Raw genomic sequence first — 17,382 nt, forward strand, 5'->3', positions numbered from 1 at the left:
TTAGTCCTCTCTCTCCAAATGTTTCCCTGATCTAAATTCACACGTGCACACAAGCTGCTGTGCTGTACCACCCAGAGCTCCCACATGGGACCGACTGCAGCTTCAGGGAGTCAGATGTAAATAAGAAAAACAGTTAGCAGGGAACTCCCTCTCCCAGCACTACAGCTTCAAATTAGGACGCCACCCTCTGCAGCTGCTTCAAGTCAAGATAATAAAAACAACAACCAGAAAATTAAATTATGGATCTCTGGGAGAATGCTTGCAGGTCTTGCTCTGAAGATGGTTTTGAAGTGCCACGGGGTGAGAGACAAAGAACGTTCATAGAATGTTTTGCAAGAGCCAGTTCAGATGCTCGGGAAGGGCAAGAAGGCAGGTTGTCAACTCTGCCCCAAACCAGGGCAAAACTGCATATTACATCAAGAACATAATTCACCTTCCCTCCCCCCCCCCCCAGTTAATAGTGGCAGAGGGTGGACTGAGACCATGGCATGAAGGGGGGTGGCATTAACCCTTTGACCTCACTATGGACCCAGTCTGGAACCCCATTCCCACAGCTGCTATTTATCCCTGGAGGGAAACTGCCATTGGCACTGTCATGACATTGGTCTCTCCACAGCCATTCTCTTGTTTTACTTCTCCCTCTCACCTTCCCCAGGCAGGGCCATGGAGTTTTTGAGGTGAGGGGGTTTGGTTTGGTTTGGTTTGGTTTGGTTTGTTCTCCTCCTCCTCCTCCTCCTCCTCCTCCTCCTCCTCCTCCTCCTCCTCCTCGGAGTCACTGTGGCAGTCTCTCTCTGGAGGCCTCCACCACTCGCCCTCCAACTGCCCTTCATCACTGGCCTGGCCTGCCGTAAATCCCTCCTAACAATTGATGCATCCCACAACCCCACTAATTGGACCTCTGCCCTGTCATAACAAGCTGCTATCACCCTTATCCCGCTCAGCTGTGCTTCTGTCTGCTTCTGCCTCCTCCCTCGCTCACCCCGCTCTTCCTCCAGTCCCTCCAGGCCAACTCCCTGGTCCCACAGTGTCTCAGCTGGCTGCTTGTTGGGCTGCTCTGCCCAGCCACCCACCCTGCCTGGGGCATCTCTGGCCTCAGCCACCGAGGGAACATCAGAGCTGGTAAGGCTGGCAGGGGCCCCCACCAGACGGGCACCAATTAGCATCCCAGCCATGAAGTCTTGATCTGGATCAGCGCTGCGGCAGGAAGAGAAGGATAAAGCCCTCTCCCCAACACATTTGGTCCACTTTAGATCACCCACCCCTCTTTAGGGAAAAAACCAAGGATGCCAGGGCCACTGTCATGCTTGACATAACATATAGCTTGGCCCAGGGGCGTAGCTAGCAGAGAGGGGGCCCGTGTTCATCCCTCTCTCTGGAGGCCCCCCAGAGTGAGGGAGATAATGAAGAAAATAGGGAGGGGTGGAGCTGGAGGGCCCTCAGGAGCTGGGGGCCTGTGTTCTTTGAACCCTTTTGTTCAATTATAGCTACGCCCCTGGCTTGGCCCTCAGTCAACACGTTAACTAACATTCTGACTGAATTACTCAGTAGAAGAGGGATGCCAATGAAGCTCCTGAACAAGCCAAGAGGCCATCCTTATTGCTGTCGGAGGCTGTTGTGTGCACACAACGCAGTTGCTGCTGCCATATTCCCAGTATTCAGTAGTGCTACAGCAGCAACTGCACACAATGTCATTCCCTAGCAGTAGGAATGGGTTCTCAGATTGCTCAACAACAGGTGCATAGGGATCTGGAGGCGGTGTGGGCGCAACCTGCTGGCAGTGGCCCCTAAATGTGCTAGCCACAACCCCTGGGATTTGTGTCCTAATAGTCCCACCAGCGAACAGTGTCCGTTTGGCATGTAGCTGCCTTATTTAGAGGTGCTGTGGGAATTTTTAGGAAATAGAGAGCAATGAGGTTTGGTAGGTGAGAGTTTAGTAGATGATGAGTAACTCCAAGCTGGTGGAGTGTTCTGGAATACAAGTACTGTGGGATAGGGGTGTGCACAAAACTGGATTCACCAGTTTGGTGAACTGGGTTCAAGACGACCTGGCCCGGCTCAGTTTTGGACCTGCCAAGCAGGACCCCGTTCAAGTTCAAACTGAGCCGGCTCAACTGGCTCAAAGCTATATTGGTAAAGGGGGATCCATTGAGGATTCCCCTTTACCAGTACAGGGGCAGGGGGGCTTTCCTAAGTATAGAGGGGGTGGGAGGGGAGTAAATATGTACTTACAAGTATGAGTCACGGCCACAGTGGCCACAGGGCTGGTGGTGGTGGCTCCCCCCATCCCTGCCGGCCTTCCCCTGAGTAGCCCAGGCCAGTGGCATTCTGGTTTAGGCCTTCTCTGTTCTGGGTTGGGCCTCTGCACATATGCAGGGACCATGTTACTGAACTCCACACATGCACAGAGCCCATTTGTGTGACCATGCTCTGAGCTGGTTCAGTTTGAACTGGGCCAGGCTCAAACCAAGCCCTCTTGCATGCCCCTACTATTGGAAATAATTAAAGGAACTGGGTATATTTAGCCTGGAGAAGAGAAGACCAAGAGGAGATATAATAGCCATCTCCAGATACGTGAAGGACTGCCAAATAGAAGAAAGAGCAGACTTTATCTCTGTTGCTCCTAAGGGCAAGACTAGAACCAATGGGCTGAACTTACATGGACACAGATTGAGGCTAGATGTTAGGAAGAATTTTATAACTAAAAAGCCACTCTGCTTCATGTGCTGGTGGGTTCTCCTTCTCTAGATATTTTCTAACAGAGGCTGGATAGTCACCTGTCAAGGATACTGTAGGACAGGGTTTCTTAACCTTGGCCCCCCAGATGTTGTTGGACTACAACTCCCAGAATCCACAGCCACAAAGGCCATGTCGGGGGATTGTAGTCCAACAACATCTGGGGGCCCAAGGTTAAGAAACTCTGCTGTAGGGGATTCCTGCACTGAGCCATGGGTGGAACTAGAAGATCTCCAATATCCCTTCCAATTCTGATGATCATTGTAAAAAAGCAAAATGGTAGGACTAGACAAACTTTCTTTGGATTTTTGCTGGCTTGAAATTTAGGAGCCAGAAAATAGACACTTGACAAAATTACCAGATGTAGTGATGGGCATTGTGGTGGAGAGAGTAAATGGGCTTCGCTCTATCCATTTTACAAGGAACATACTTAGAACATAAGCCTGGGATAAATAAAGATTTTATTAAATAACTCTGCCTGTGAACCCTGGGAACCCTGCATGATCCCCATCACACATTAAGGGTGGCATAGAAATTGAATAAATAAATAAATAAGATCATCGAGAGAGGTCCATCTTCGGATGGCATCTAGCTCATCTGGCAGTGACTTGAGAACGGGCCTTCTCTGCAGTCGCTCCTGGACTATGGAATGCGATCCCTATAGACATTCGTGGTTTAACATCTTCACCAGCCTTTAAAGGAGCCCTTAAGATACATATTGTAGCAAGACTTTTAGTAATCTCTAAATGTTTTAAATTGTTTTAACTGTTTGTTTTATTTTGTTTTTGTTGTGTTTATTTTTGGGGAACTGCCTAGAGCCTTTGGAGTCAGGTGGTATATTAAACAAACAAACAAACAAAATAATATCCTACCCTACATGCCACGGTTAAATTTCTCGGCACTGTGATAGGGGTGTGCCCAAAACTGGTTTGCTTGGTTCAGTTCGAGTCCAGATTGGCTTGTATGCTTTTGTGTACCCCAGAACCATGCCCCTGCCTTAGTTCAGCTCAAATTCTAGCCAATCTGGAGTTCGAATTATTTTTTTTAAAAAGATTTTTTAAAAAATTCAAAGCTGGGCCTGGGGTCATTCTGCTGCCTCCAGGGGATGCTACCATGGGCACGGGGGGGGGGGTGTCTCTGAAGCTTCCCCCTCCCCCTTTGGCCCATTTTCAGGCCTTTCTGCCCCCCTCCCAGCTCATGGTGGCCATTTTGCATAGCATGAGCATGGGCTATTTGTGTGCCCAGGTCACGGCTGAAAATTAGCCAAAACAGCCCAGAAAAGACTGGGGGGGAGGCTAGTGGGGGGAGAGGGGAGCTTCGTATGACACCCCCCCACGACTGCGGCAGCACACACACCCTGCCCCAGAGGCAGCAGAATGAACCTGGGCCCGACAGTGAGTTAACAATTTATTTATTTTTTTTAAAAAATTACATTTCGAACCCTGGAATGGCTCCAAATCAGCCTGAGGGAGGGGGAGGGGTTGGTTCAAGGGCGAGCTGAACCTGGCCCAGTCTGGCTGATGGGTGAACCCTCGAGCTGACCTAGTTCAATGGTGAAACAGTGGAACAGCCTGTCTCATGCAGTGGCAGGCTCTCCTTTCCTGGAATTTTTGAAACAGGTTTGACGGCCATCCATTAGGGATGGTGCAGCAGTTTCCTGCACTGAGTAAGAGGCTGGAGTTCAAGAACCCTTTCAGCTCTAAAATTCTATGATTCTATGGATGAGGTTCCAACATCAACAGTTGAAATGGTCAAAAACATGACCGCAACACAGCAGAAGATCAATATAATCTTCTGGCTAAGGGAAACATGTAACCTTCTAGCTAAGGAAAACAGAACCATGAATTATTATCATGACCCAGCTAGATCTAAGTTGCCTATGTATTAACACTTGGCATGGAAACAATACACATTATGGCCCATGAGGTGGTGTGGTAGTAGAGGAGATATGCGGTACTATAGCTTACTTAGCTTAACATTTAAACATAAGATGTTGGTAGAATTTGGCATCCTGTTTTTTATTGTGACCTTGGCTCACCTCTCTGTTAGGTTTCTTACAAAATGAGGTAGCAACTCATATTTCACTCCCTTGTGTAGTAAAAGGAGCATGGCCTTGTTAAAGAATAAGATGGATGAGGTGTGCAAAAACAGGAACAACTGTCAATGGAAGTAATATTCAAACTCCAAGCCTCCTTTTTTCTCAACTCAAGGAATGTTTCTGAATGCAATTTGCCACTGCAGTGAAAGCATTTCTTTCTTTTGCAATGAAATTGCATTCAAATCTTGAAACCAATAAAATAGTCAAAATTGCAACCTAGCTCTAGTCTAAGGGTCCCCAAACTTTAACAACAACAACACCCCCCAAAAACTAACAGGTAAATGCCACCAATGGAAATGTGTCTCCGGTTGGTTTGAAGTTCTTACCTATCTGTAGAACTTCATGGTTTTAGCTATTTGGTGTCCTAATACTTTCTTTTACGCTTTACTGTATGTTCTTTTCTCCAATTCCTGTCTTGTCTTCTGCTATGCTTAACACCAAGCTGTCGCCGTCCAGCACTGAACCAAGTTAGCTCTGTTTAGCTTCATCAAGCAATTATACGTATCATATGTTCTCATGTGTAGGACCATAGTCTCCACCTTCCAATCAATGGCTCTGTGTGCTGCTTTGGGTAAAACCTAAATAACCCCATTTCCAGCTGGTTTAGGTCTTAGCACTGTAAAGGTAAAGTGTGCCGTCAAGTTGATTTCGACTCCTGGCACCCACAGAGCCCTCTTTGGTAGAAGCACTGTATTCTGAACTGCAGAAGAAAGATGAGTTGAGGTCTCCTGCTGAGTGGGACTCTGCAGCCTGAGCTAAGCTACTGAGTACCGTATTTTATTTTCTTTTAATTTAATGTGTTTTTTGACATTTTGTATTTTACATGCATCTTTCCCCATTTCCCCACTCCCTTCCTCCCACTCACCCTGCCCCAACCCCGAGCCCGACCTTCCCTCCCCTCGACAGCCTTTGTGCACTGTGCTGTCTAGGGGGAGGTGGGAAAAGAAAGGAGAGATGAGGGGGAGGGAGAGAAGAAGAGATGGAGATACACACCATGAGTATAACCTGCATGTGAGTATAACCTGCAGCTAATCATTGATCCTGTTTTAAAAAAAGAAAAGAAAAGCTGTATTGCCCACACCTGTGTATTACCCATGGATATATATGCAGAAATAGGGTATTTCTGTTCTTCTGGGACTTTCTTACCCAACCTTCTGGGAGGGAGCTGATTTGGGCTATAGAGCAGAACAGACACTAGAGACTGAGGTGCTGGAGTGGAGGACGCATGCAGGCAAGTGGGCAGGACCTAACTGGTAGCTCCGAGTGGACTTGCAGGGCTGAGAAGGGGTGGGAAGAGTATCAGCTCCAGCATCTGGGTGGCTGTTGTTCTTGGGACAGGAATGTTGCCAGGGAGGGGTGAGTCAGGAGGGTCATGGCACTATGCTCTGAGAGGGAAGGCTGTGAGGCCCAGGATGGCCAACCAGGCAGTTCTTCCCCCATGTAAAAATGTTTTTGTATAACCGGCACCACTTAGTTCTCCACACTCCCCCTACACACATACAACCTGTGAGTTATATGTGTGAAAATATGGTATATTGGAAGAAGGTGTGAGCAGTGATCATTAGGGCAGTGGCGGGCCATGAACGCACCTCCGGGGGTGCGGCGGGAGGCAGCTTTAAGAGTAAATTAATTCGGTGCTCACCTCCGCTGTGGTGGCACCTGAACACTATTTGGAGCCACAATGTGACTCCCAGCAGCCCCTACGGTGGGGAAGCACCTCTGCCATTCACCTGGCCGCTGGCAGGGGCTCGGCTCCATGGAAGCCAGGTGAGTGGTGGAGGTGCTTCCCAGCTGTAGGGGCTTCTGGGCAGCACATTGCAGCTCCAAATAGCTTTCAGATGCCGCCGCAGTGGAGGTGAGTCCTGAATTACTTTACCCTTAGGGCTGCCTCCCGCCACCACCACCCTGAGGTGCATTCATGGGCTGACACTGCATCAGGGAGTAGTACAACTATTCAAAAAAGGTTGGAAGAAGAAGCCACAACTTCGCGGCAGTGACCAATGGCAAAGGGAACTCCCCTTACTAGTAGGAGACACAAGACGTTAGTGGAGCAAAGCAAAAGCTGGAGACATCACCATTTGGGTGTTTGGCTGCTGATTGGATAAGAGGGTCAAGCAAAAGGACACAGTGGCGACACCTGCCCCTTCTCTCCATTGCTTTCTTTTGCCTCCTGCTGATTAAGGCTGCCAGGCTCACCTGCACCTCAGTCACTACTCAGTGATGATGGGCTTGTCCTATCACTTGCTATCCATCACCCTACCTCTCTGTCAACTGCTGGGTGTGGGCCAAGAGACCTAGAAGTACCCAGTCTGAGCATCGACTGCTATGCTTCTGCTTAAAAGAAAATTGCCAAGATAGGTATAGCTGGGTGATGCACTCTGAGGGACAAGAAGCAGATCTTTTCAAGAAGTTTATCTACTACTGATCAGATATTAGTGGGAATCCCTCCCCAGTCATATGCTACGAGTTGCTGGCTTCCCATCCCTGGTGTACTAAGAAGGCACTGCAGCAGCTTGAAAGTAAAACTGTCTGTGTCTCTGAGTGACATATTTTGCTTCAGCTGTTAGCACTGTAAGTTATTTCTGTGCTAAAACTGAGATGTAATGTACATAATGCTGTCAGGCTGACTTATAGTTTGCCCTACTAGCCTAATAGGTACCTGGTAATTATATTCAGTTAAAAGGCTGGGGGAGAGTGATTCCTAGAATAGAACTGGGGAGAAGAGTGTGAGAGTGCTTGGTTAAAAGGACAAAATCACCTGGAATACTTATTTCTTAATAGACTAGACTTTTTATCTGTCTCTAGAGAGACACCCACTCAATGCTTGCAATACTTAAGGAAATGAAGATGGCCCACAGGGGTGTAGCGACTATCGAGCAAGGAGAGACAAAGGTCCCCAGGCCCCAAGGGTCTGTGGGCCACCCAAGGCTCCCCCTCAGTCAGGGCACCCCCCGTCCCCTCCCACGCCCAGCTAGCGAGCAAAGCGCTTGCCAGCTGGGAGCACCAGGCACACGCCTCTCCTCTCCAGTCAGCATTTCAATGAAACGCTGGCTGGGGAAGGATGGACTCTCCCCCCAGGCATTGGCCCCTCCCTTGAATCTGATGTCAGACACAAGGGGCCAGTACCAAAGATGAGGCTGTTACAGCCCTGGTAGAGTTTCATTTCCCCTGTCAGTGGCTGGTGGAATCGCTGGAAGGGAGCTCCTGTCCAGGAAAAGGAGCTCCCTTGCACTGATCCCACCAACCTCTAACAGGAGAAATGAAACTCTGCCAGGGCTGTGACAGCCCCATTCTTGGCACTGGCCCTGCCCCCTTGTGTCTGACATCAGATGGACATGGCTTGAGGTGCACATTTGCTTCACGCACATGAAGAAACACCCAGGGGGTGGGGGGGCCTCCGGTCAGATGATGCCCCCTGTCAAGCTCTCTATGCCCTTGATGGCCCTTATCAAGTGGGTGGATCAGTGCCAGCTCCAGCTTCTCTTTCCTGCTCCCGACTGACTTTGCCCCCCTCCTTTGTTTGGATTCTTCTTATTGTCCTTTCCTTGGGCCTCGTGCCCTACTTACTACTACCTCATCTGTCCCCTTGCTTCCAGTTCCTTCCTGTTGGAAATTCTCTGTGGTGAGAGAATCCCTTTCTCATTATAGCAGAGTGCACAGAGGGACAACACAGCGGATTTAGTTAGGCATGCATGTATGCTGAGAGTAAAGTAACTTGGAGCCAATTCATAGTTTCAAATCAATATATAAGGCATTTATTAAGGAACTCCATTCTAGATAAGAAAGTGAGGAGTTAGGATCTCTAATCTATCTATCTAGCTGGATGCAGATGGATTCTGCATCTTCTCTGCACACATGGTGCAGGGAGAGAGGCTTGCCATGTTGCAAGGTAGAAGGGCAGTTAGGGAAGAGAGAGAGAGAGGAAGGAAGTTAGTCCCTGAGATTAGCAATCTCCATATCAAAGGGATAGTATCAGAGCAGTGGAGAAGGGATGACCAATGTCTTGACCCTCTAGCCCTCTGACTCACTAGTCTGTCCTCCACTGTCTGAGACGAGACAGCGCAAAGTCCTTAACTTCCAACACTTCCTACCTCCTCCACCTCCATTTCCTTGTGTTCCTATGTCCTTAAGTGTCCTATCCTCTTGGCCAGTGCTTTCCTGTCTCTCCTTCTCTAGGTTCACTTCATCTCTTTTTACCTCAGCATTCTCATTCACCTATTGCCAGTCAGACATTGGGATTTTTTTAACCATGTAGATGTTAGCTGGTATTGCCTCTTTGCTTGAAAAAAAGAAAGAGGGTGAGGGCAAGGTGAGCATGAGGGAGTGGCATCTGATGCCCTGTCGTAGGCTGTCCCCATGCCCATGAAGACCAGAGCTGTGCAATGTTCATTAGAAAACTTTAACATGTTAGGTAGTTATTTGTTGGCTTCACAGTTGTTCTTGATTATAAAAGCCAGTTCTTGTGCTAATCAAAATGTTTGTGTGTTCTGAAACCTTTCCTTGTCTGCCAGGGTAATATTTGGGATTTTTTTTTTTGCAAAGCAGACTTAGATGCAAATGTTTTACCAACGAGACTTATGCATATTTATACAAACAACAATTACAAACTCTCTGTTGTGTTCACACTGTCTCCTGCAAACATTCAAAATAAATGTACAAATCACAGTTTTTCCTGCAATTTGTAATTCTCAGTTATGGATGCCAGAGAACTTCTCCAGGTTCAGGCATGGAAATCCCCCCCCCACACACACACACGCAAAGGAGGGGTGAACTTCCAGAGCCCTGAAAGTGCTCCTGAGCTCAGAAAGGTTCTATGCTAACCTTCTCATCAGCCCTCCACTCTTTACAGAGGAGGAGGAGGAGGAGGAGAAGGAGGAGGAAGGCTTTCTCCTGCATCACATAATCCAGAGCACCACACTGCGGGAAAAGGGCAGTAGTGCTTTTATCCTCCTTGTTGCCATGATGCGCTGCTCCATAGTGTGCCAAACAAAGGCACAGTAGCCCTTGGGACTTGGAGTCTTCTCAAGGGCTGCTGCAGAAGCACTCTGGCACTTTCCAGATTAGCTGCTGGAACAGCAGCAAAATGCCCCCAAAACCCAGCAACCTTTTCACGCTGGATATACGACGTCCTTGCTCTATATTGCAGCAATTAAATAATGTGAACGGTGCCCTGCTGTCCATGTAGGGACTGTGGTGTCACAACGCAGGAAGTGTGGAAGCACACTTCTGAAATATGACGTGAGCCCATTGCAGGGTCTAGTCTGGAAAGAGCCTCTATGAAGCAGTGTGTTAGAGCAAGAAGAGAAGAGGGAAAGCCTCTTATGCCACACATGACAATGCTTCTCCTGCTTCCAGAATGTTGCCCTGCTCTGGAGTATGCTGTGGAGGAGGGGAGAGAGAAAAGGAAGCCTTCCTCCTCGTCTTGTGACACTGCTGGAGCTGTTTCTCTTGTCATCCCACTGCTGCAGAGACTGGTAAGTAAAGGGTGAGCGAGGTGATGAAGAGGCTGGCAAGGATGGTGGTGGATCATTTTCCAATGTGCCTTAGGTTGGCTTGAGAAATGGCCCTAGTTCTTTCTGATTTTTTGGAAAAGAACTTGGATAATTTCTGGGCTGGTTCAAGATGAGCTCTGGAGAGTTTGCCCATCTCTGGTTTCAATGCTTGATCAGTCCTTGCCTCCTTGTGGCCACCCAAAAAGACATAATTCTCTAGCAATATATTTCAAAATCCAAGTTGTAGAAACTCATGGTGCATACATCCTTAGGGCAACCGGCCAATAAAATAGGTGTAGAAGTAATAGAAGATCATTGCAGAGTGGGAAACTAATCTGTATAACTTTGCTGTTATGGCAAAAGTGATGTGTTACATGAGAACAAAAAAGAGAAACAGACATAATAATTTTGTACAGAATTGGCTTTTTAAATTATTGGCAAAATAAGGCACTCTCCTTTGTGATAACACTCATGTATTTAGTATTTTGTAAGAGAAAAGATTTTGATAGCATAGTTCGGTACCATCTTTATTGTATTATTATTACATTGGATCATTTGTATGCATTGGCTTCTGATTTTTAAACTTTAATAAAATGATGTATTTTTTAAAAAAAACTAAGTGGGAAACTTCTGCAAGGACTTAAATGTAGTAAGTATGTTCCCACTCAAATAGGTAAAATAACTATAATGTCACCCCCACCCCCACCACCCCAGTTCTCTGTTTTACCCATGCTAAACTGTTCAGGGTCTAAAACAGCTCTTGCTTTTTCTAAGAGCTATGCCTATAACTCCATCAACAATGTGTACAAAAGTGAAAGCAAGGAGCCCCTAAGCCAAGAAATAACCATCAAACATCTCCAAATGCGGGGTGCTCCTTTGCTCTTCCCTTTTAAAACTTATGGGGCCATTCATCAGGATTACTAAAGAATGTACCTCTATTTCCCCTCCCTAAATAATGTTCAGTTATTGGCTTTTTGTTAATATTTTAAAAGAGCAGGTATAAAAAAAGAAAATTATGCCTTTTCAGAAAAAATATAGGCCACTTTTCTGTTTCCCTATTAGTAAGACCATAAATCTCTTTTGCAAAAGGTAATATCTGCAAACACTTGCAAACGATGTCTTAAAATTCATGGTTCTTACCTATAAATGAAAGCCAGCAAACAAAGCCTCAGAGGACATGACATGTTTCTGAAATGTCTGTCTAGTTCTACTTTGAACACATACATGTGTCAGATTTTGTGACTTATCGAGAAATCAAATCACAGTCCAGAATGAACAAATTAACTGTGGTTGGAATGCTGCCACCTTTTGGTTAAAAACACTAAAAGAGATGCATTGTTTGATACTCATGCTATGCTGGATCCTGAATGCATTGGAATAATAGAGACTTATCTATCTATCTATCTATCTTACAGTAAGGTCGTACGTGGCAGGCCCTGCCCATATAGTGCTTTACCAATTGGAGGTACAAGAACAGAAGCACTGTGGTGATTGGGCAGTGGAGATTCCATATGCAGATAGGGAAGAAGAGTGGGTAGTGGGTGAGTGAGCGAGCAGTGGGTAGGGAGTTAGTGAGTGAGTGGGGAGGACAGAGCGAGTGGCAGGGAGGGGGTGAACAGACATGCAAGTGGTGGGGAGGGGGCAAGTGAGCAGAGAGTGAGAGAGAGAGTGGCGGGGAGGGGGCAAGTGAGTGAGTGATCAGGGAGTCATCGAGCGAGCAGCAGGGAGGGGCAAGTGAGTGAGCAAGTGGCAGGGGGGTGAGTAAGTGAGCAGGACATGGGGAGGGGCAAGTGAGTGAGCTAGTGGCAGGGAGGGGGTGATTGAGTGAGCAAGCAGGGAGTGAGCAAGTGAGCAGCAGGGAGAGGGTGACCGTGTGAGAGAGTGATAGGGAGGGGGTGAGCGAGCAAGTGAGTGGTGGGAAGGGGGCAAGTGAGCAGTGGGGAGGGGGTGAGTGAGAGATTGGAGTGGTGAGGAGCAGGTGAGAGGGTGGTGGGGAGTGGGCAAGCGAGCGAGCAGGGAGTGGATGAGTGAACAGTGGGAAGGGGGTGAGTGAGTGAGCGAGCCGCAGGGAGGGGGCGAGTGAGTGAGCAAGCAGGGAGCGAGCAAGTGAGTGGTGGGGAGGGGGCGAGTGAGCGAGTGAGCAGTGGGGACGGAGTAGCTGAGAGTGGGTGGCTGACACTCTCTGACAATAAAGCAGGAGCTGTGGCGGGGGGCAAGGAGAGCAACAAAGTCCTAGCACACAGATGCTCTGTGTGGGTTCAGGTAGTGGTAGTGGTAGTAGATGTTGTTCTATTTTATTGTTTAAAATATTACATAACAATGGTTAATCTTGAAAACATTCTCCTAATTTGAAATATATGTAGCATTGTGTTCCCTGTTTATGTCTTTACTGTTTGTTTATTTTAGACATTTATGTCGTGCCTTTTCATCACAGCTGAGCATAGTAGATAAGCAGATGTTAGCAATAACTGTATAATCCAGAAGCAATGAGTTTGAGAAGAGTTTGTAATAACTGCATGTGTGCAAAACTCTCAGTCATTTCCCCCCACACTCACTGCCAAAATTAAGACACAGAACACAAATAGCTTGCGTAAAAGGGCCACAACTTTATTGATAGTCAAATTGGCAAACTGAGAGTGGTAACCAAAGGCCGGGTTCAGAAGCAAGAGTCCTTACCTGAGCCTGGCACAGGTGACACACCCTGACTCAAGGATAGAAGCAGTGTAACCTGCTACATTTCTGTCATTGTCAACCCAGAGGGTCAGGGCACTTCACCCCCCACCCCGCAAGCCCCGGAGCCCTGAAGGAGGTATCATGGCGAATCAAGCTCCCTGAGCCGCATAGCCTCTGAGAAGAGATTGACCAGTCTATCCCTTAATAACCGCTCAAGGGTGTTCACCAAACTCAAACCCTTCTAAACCTCCACCCAGTCTGCAATGTACCTGCCACAAAGGGAGGTCAGCCTAGCATAGCCTTTCTATCCCACCACCTTCCAATGCTTCAACAAGGCCCCACTACAAGTTGGCCAAATAGATGTCATAACCCCTCCTCAGACAGGTGAATGCCATCAGCCCAATAAAGGCTGGGCAAGGAGTGCAGGATCCCCGGCTGTGAAATGAACTTTCTGCCCATCATACCCACTTGTTTGCCCATAGAAGTGTTAACCTTCTTCCTGGCCCTTTCTACTCCCTGCAAATTGTGTATCCCCCTCCAAACTTGCCTTGGAAGCCAATCCGCCCACATAATGACTACCCTGGGGATTGAGGAGTGAATTGTCGTAAAATCAGCAACAGCCTGTTGAAGCAAAGAAACCCCAGTTTGCCTACCCAAGTCGTTTTCACCTAGATGAACAATCAAAACACCGGGGGCGGTGGGGGTGGTGAGCTAGCAGCTAGATAACTCCATAAAGCTGGAAGCAACTGGCTCCACAGCATAGCCCAACTACCCAACCAATGGACTCTGGCAAGCCGCCCCAAACTGAGTTGGGTGCCCATCTGCAAGGTGCTGATTCTCTTGAAGGCCCAAAACACAATGGAGTGAACACATAGCAGCACATGCACTGGAGCTGCTGCTCCGCCAGCACCTGCCAAAAGAACGAGAAAAAGGTGAAAACATAGCAACAAGTCAGGAGCAACAGAATCAATCAATGCACATAAGGCCAAAACCCCTCAGACTTTCATCGTCCTATGCACTTAATGTCAGCATCAGAAAGATGAATACGCCATGCAGTGGTCGCAACTCCTATGCAAAAGGAGTGTAAGCTCGCCAAGTCTCACAAGCGCCTTGTGCGCATGGCCCAAAGTTGATTGTGTATCAGGGGTGTGCCATTAGCATGTACAAATGGGCATCCCATTTGCAGCCCAGGAGACTGCAACCCCACATAACGCCACAAAGCCCCAACTGGGCATAATGCACTGCCACCTGCTGCTGACAGAGCAATCTCCTGACCCTCCCCCTCTGATTGGCCTTGGACTTGTGTAGCATCAGATGGACCCCTGACTCCATGAAGGAGAGATCATTAAACCACCAACACCCTACCTGGGAGGCCTGGCAACTATGGGGAAGGACCTCAACTGGTCTAAAGGCCCGGAAGAAGGAAACTGTCACCACTGCCAGAAAGAGAGCAGTTTCCCAGGGTGAGCTACACAGGGCTTGGAGCTGCGAGAGGATGGCCTCCAATAGCTCAATGCTGATGGGTCGCCTATGATCTCTCCCTTCAGAGGTCTCCCTTCTGTCAGCCCAACATGTGCCAGACCCTGAAATCCCTAGAAATGTCTTGCAGGCCTCTGGCATGGTCCTCAAAGGACAGGGCAGCCAGAATTCCAGCCAAGGTGGAAACCGCCCTACCCACCAAATACAAATATACTAAAAACTGCATCAGATGGTCTGGGGGAATGGGCCAGATGCCAGAAAGGCCACCTGCTGCCTCAATGAATGGAAGGAAGCTACCTTACTTGCATAACTAGCCCTGGTGCTGGGGGCCAAGGATTTATCAATGGCTCACCGAGCCACTACACGCCAAGCCTCCATGGGGCTTCCAGCATCACTTCCAGCTCGAGATTGGCCTCTGGGGCTAACTCCCTGAACCTCACTACCTGGAAACAAGACAGGGCATCTATGTCATTCTGAAGCTCAGGGATGTGACACACCACAAAAAAAGATGTTAAACTGTAGTCAGTGAAGGACAAAGGGGTACAAAAGCCCCACGACCCTGCTGGAACGGGAGGTCTGGGAATTCAACACCTGCACCACTGTCTGATTGTCACACCAGAAGTGGACCGAGGAGTCACGAAACTCCTCAGCCCACAGGTGCACAGCTACGACAAGGGGAAACAATTAAAAAAAGTGATTACCTCCTCAGACCAGTGTGAGGGCCAATGGGCCGACCCCTGAAGTAAAGCCCAAAGCCCAGGCCCCCTGCCGTATCTGAGTGAACCTGGAGCTCAGCTTCCAGTGGCTATTCCCCTCTCCAAAAGGAAATGATGTCCTTCATTTAAAGTCCTTCAGAAATGATGCCCAAACAGTAAGGTCTACGTGTATGCCCTCAGTGACCTGTACCTGATGGGGAAGGGAGACTCCAGCGACCACATCACAGAGGTGCTTCAAAAAGGCTCTTCCAGGGTCTACTACCCTGCATGCAAAGTTTAGGTGTCCAATAACTACCTGCAGCTCTCTAAGCATGGTCTTCTGACAGCAACTAGGGTCCCAATAAGCTCTCTAAGTACCTGCAGCTTTCCCTCAGGGAGGCTGCTATTGCCAGCCACAGTTTCAAGATCAATGCCCAGAAAGGACAGCAGGTGGCAGGCCCCTCGGTCTTACCTTTTGCCAGCGGAACGCCTAGCTCCTCCATCAACCAAATGAAAGTACTAAGAAACTGGTGACATAGACCAGGGGCCCGGGGCCCAACGAAAAGAAAATCATATAAATAATGTGCAGTGTACATGCAGCTCGACATTCTCCTGAGTGCCCATTCCAAAAACGTACTAAAAGCCTTGAAAACAGCACAAGAGACAGAGCACCCATAGGAAGCGCCCTGTCAAAGTAAAACTTACCCTCGAAGGCGAAGCCTAGTAGCTCAAAATGGAGGGGATGGACTGGCAGCAGGCGAAAGGCAGACTCTATGTCACACTTTGCAAGTAAAGCCCCTGGACCACACCCCCTAACTATCCTCACTGCTTCGTCAAAAGATGTATAACGCACCAAGCAAAGATGCTCAGGGATACTATCATTTGCAGAGGTTTCCTTGGGGTAACACAGTTGGCGAATCAGGCAAAACTCACCTGGTGCCTTCTTAGGCACTACCCCCAGCAAAAAGCTTTGGACTCCCGCACGAGGCAGGGAAGGAGCCAACTGAGAGAGCTCCTTCCTCAAAGCAAGGAATAGACAAACTGAGGAGGGGAGGGGAGGCAGAACCAAACGGCCACCCCCCGAAATCCCTGCCCAATCAGGGTGAACTTGCAGCAGTCTGGTGAGGGGGTGCGGCAAAGACTCATCCCTGAGCAGGAGGCATTCTAGACACAGTGGTAAATATTTGTATGGGTTACCTGGTACAAACAAGCTCTTACTGTCTTATTAAATGCTATATAAACATTCCACCACTTCCAGCAGCTACATGTACCCTGGCAATGATAACCACCATATAAGTTCTCTTTAGACATAATCAATGTAACTGTGAATGCTGCTTATAGTACTGAAGGTGAGGAGGAAGTCCCACCCTGGCACTGTCACTCACCTCCTCCTGCTGACTGTTGTAGTTATGGCTCTGTTTGAAGGGGGGAGTGCTGTAACCATGATAGATCATGGTTGATCCTGGATCACCTGAAGTTGCCACTCATGAAAGGCAGTATAAAAATATAAGAAAAAAGCACATAAAGTAAGTCCAAATTGTACCTAATTACATGAAACTTTACTTCATGTATAGGCATGATCCAGTTGTTCTGCCCCCTATATAGGGGTAGAAGCAGAATGTCAGGTGGGAGGGAGACATGGGCACACTCATTGTGTATCATGAGTTGGGCGACTAGGCAGACAATATTGTTCAAACCAGCTTTCCAGATACCTGCTATTGTCATGACACTGGACAACGTCCTGAAAAATCACCATTGAGACAAGTTAGTAATCATTTACTTGTCCCATTAATTTCAGTGGGAACTTAGAAAGGACGCACTTAGTCTGGATGTTATCCACTGGTTTTAGCTCCTAGACTACTATGATGGATTCTCTGGAGATATGGAGTCCAGGAGGCTGCCTTGCCTTTTCTCAAGCACATATGGATCTTTGTTCCTCTTTGTCCTTGCATACAATTTTATTCTTTGCCTTCAGGCGTTTTCAGTTATCTGGTATGCAATACAGCACCCATGCTGCTGGAGGCAGAAGATATACCGGATATATTCAGACACTGGATTCTCAGTGATTCGTGAAGGCCAGACTTCAGAGACAAATATCCCATGCATCCTCAAATAAAGATATCCTTGTACTGTACGGAACTTTGAAAATCAGAATTTTCCATAGAATGAAAAGTTTGCTCCCTCTCACATAGATACTATCTGCAAAACAATA

Source organism: Hemicordylus capensis, chromosome 4, assembly GCF_027244095.1.
Source record: "Hemicordylus capensis ecotype Gifberg chromosome 4, rHemCap1.1.pri, whole genome shotgun sequence".
Classification (NCBI taxonomy): Eukaryota; Metazoa; Chordata; class Lepidosauria; order Squamata; family Cordylidae; genus Hemicordylus; species Hemicordylus capensis.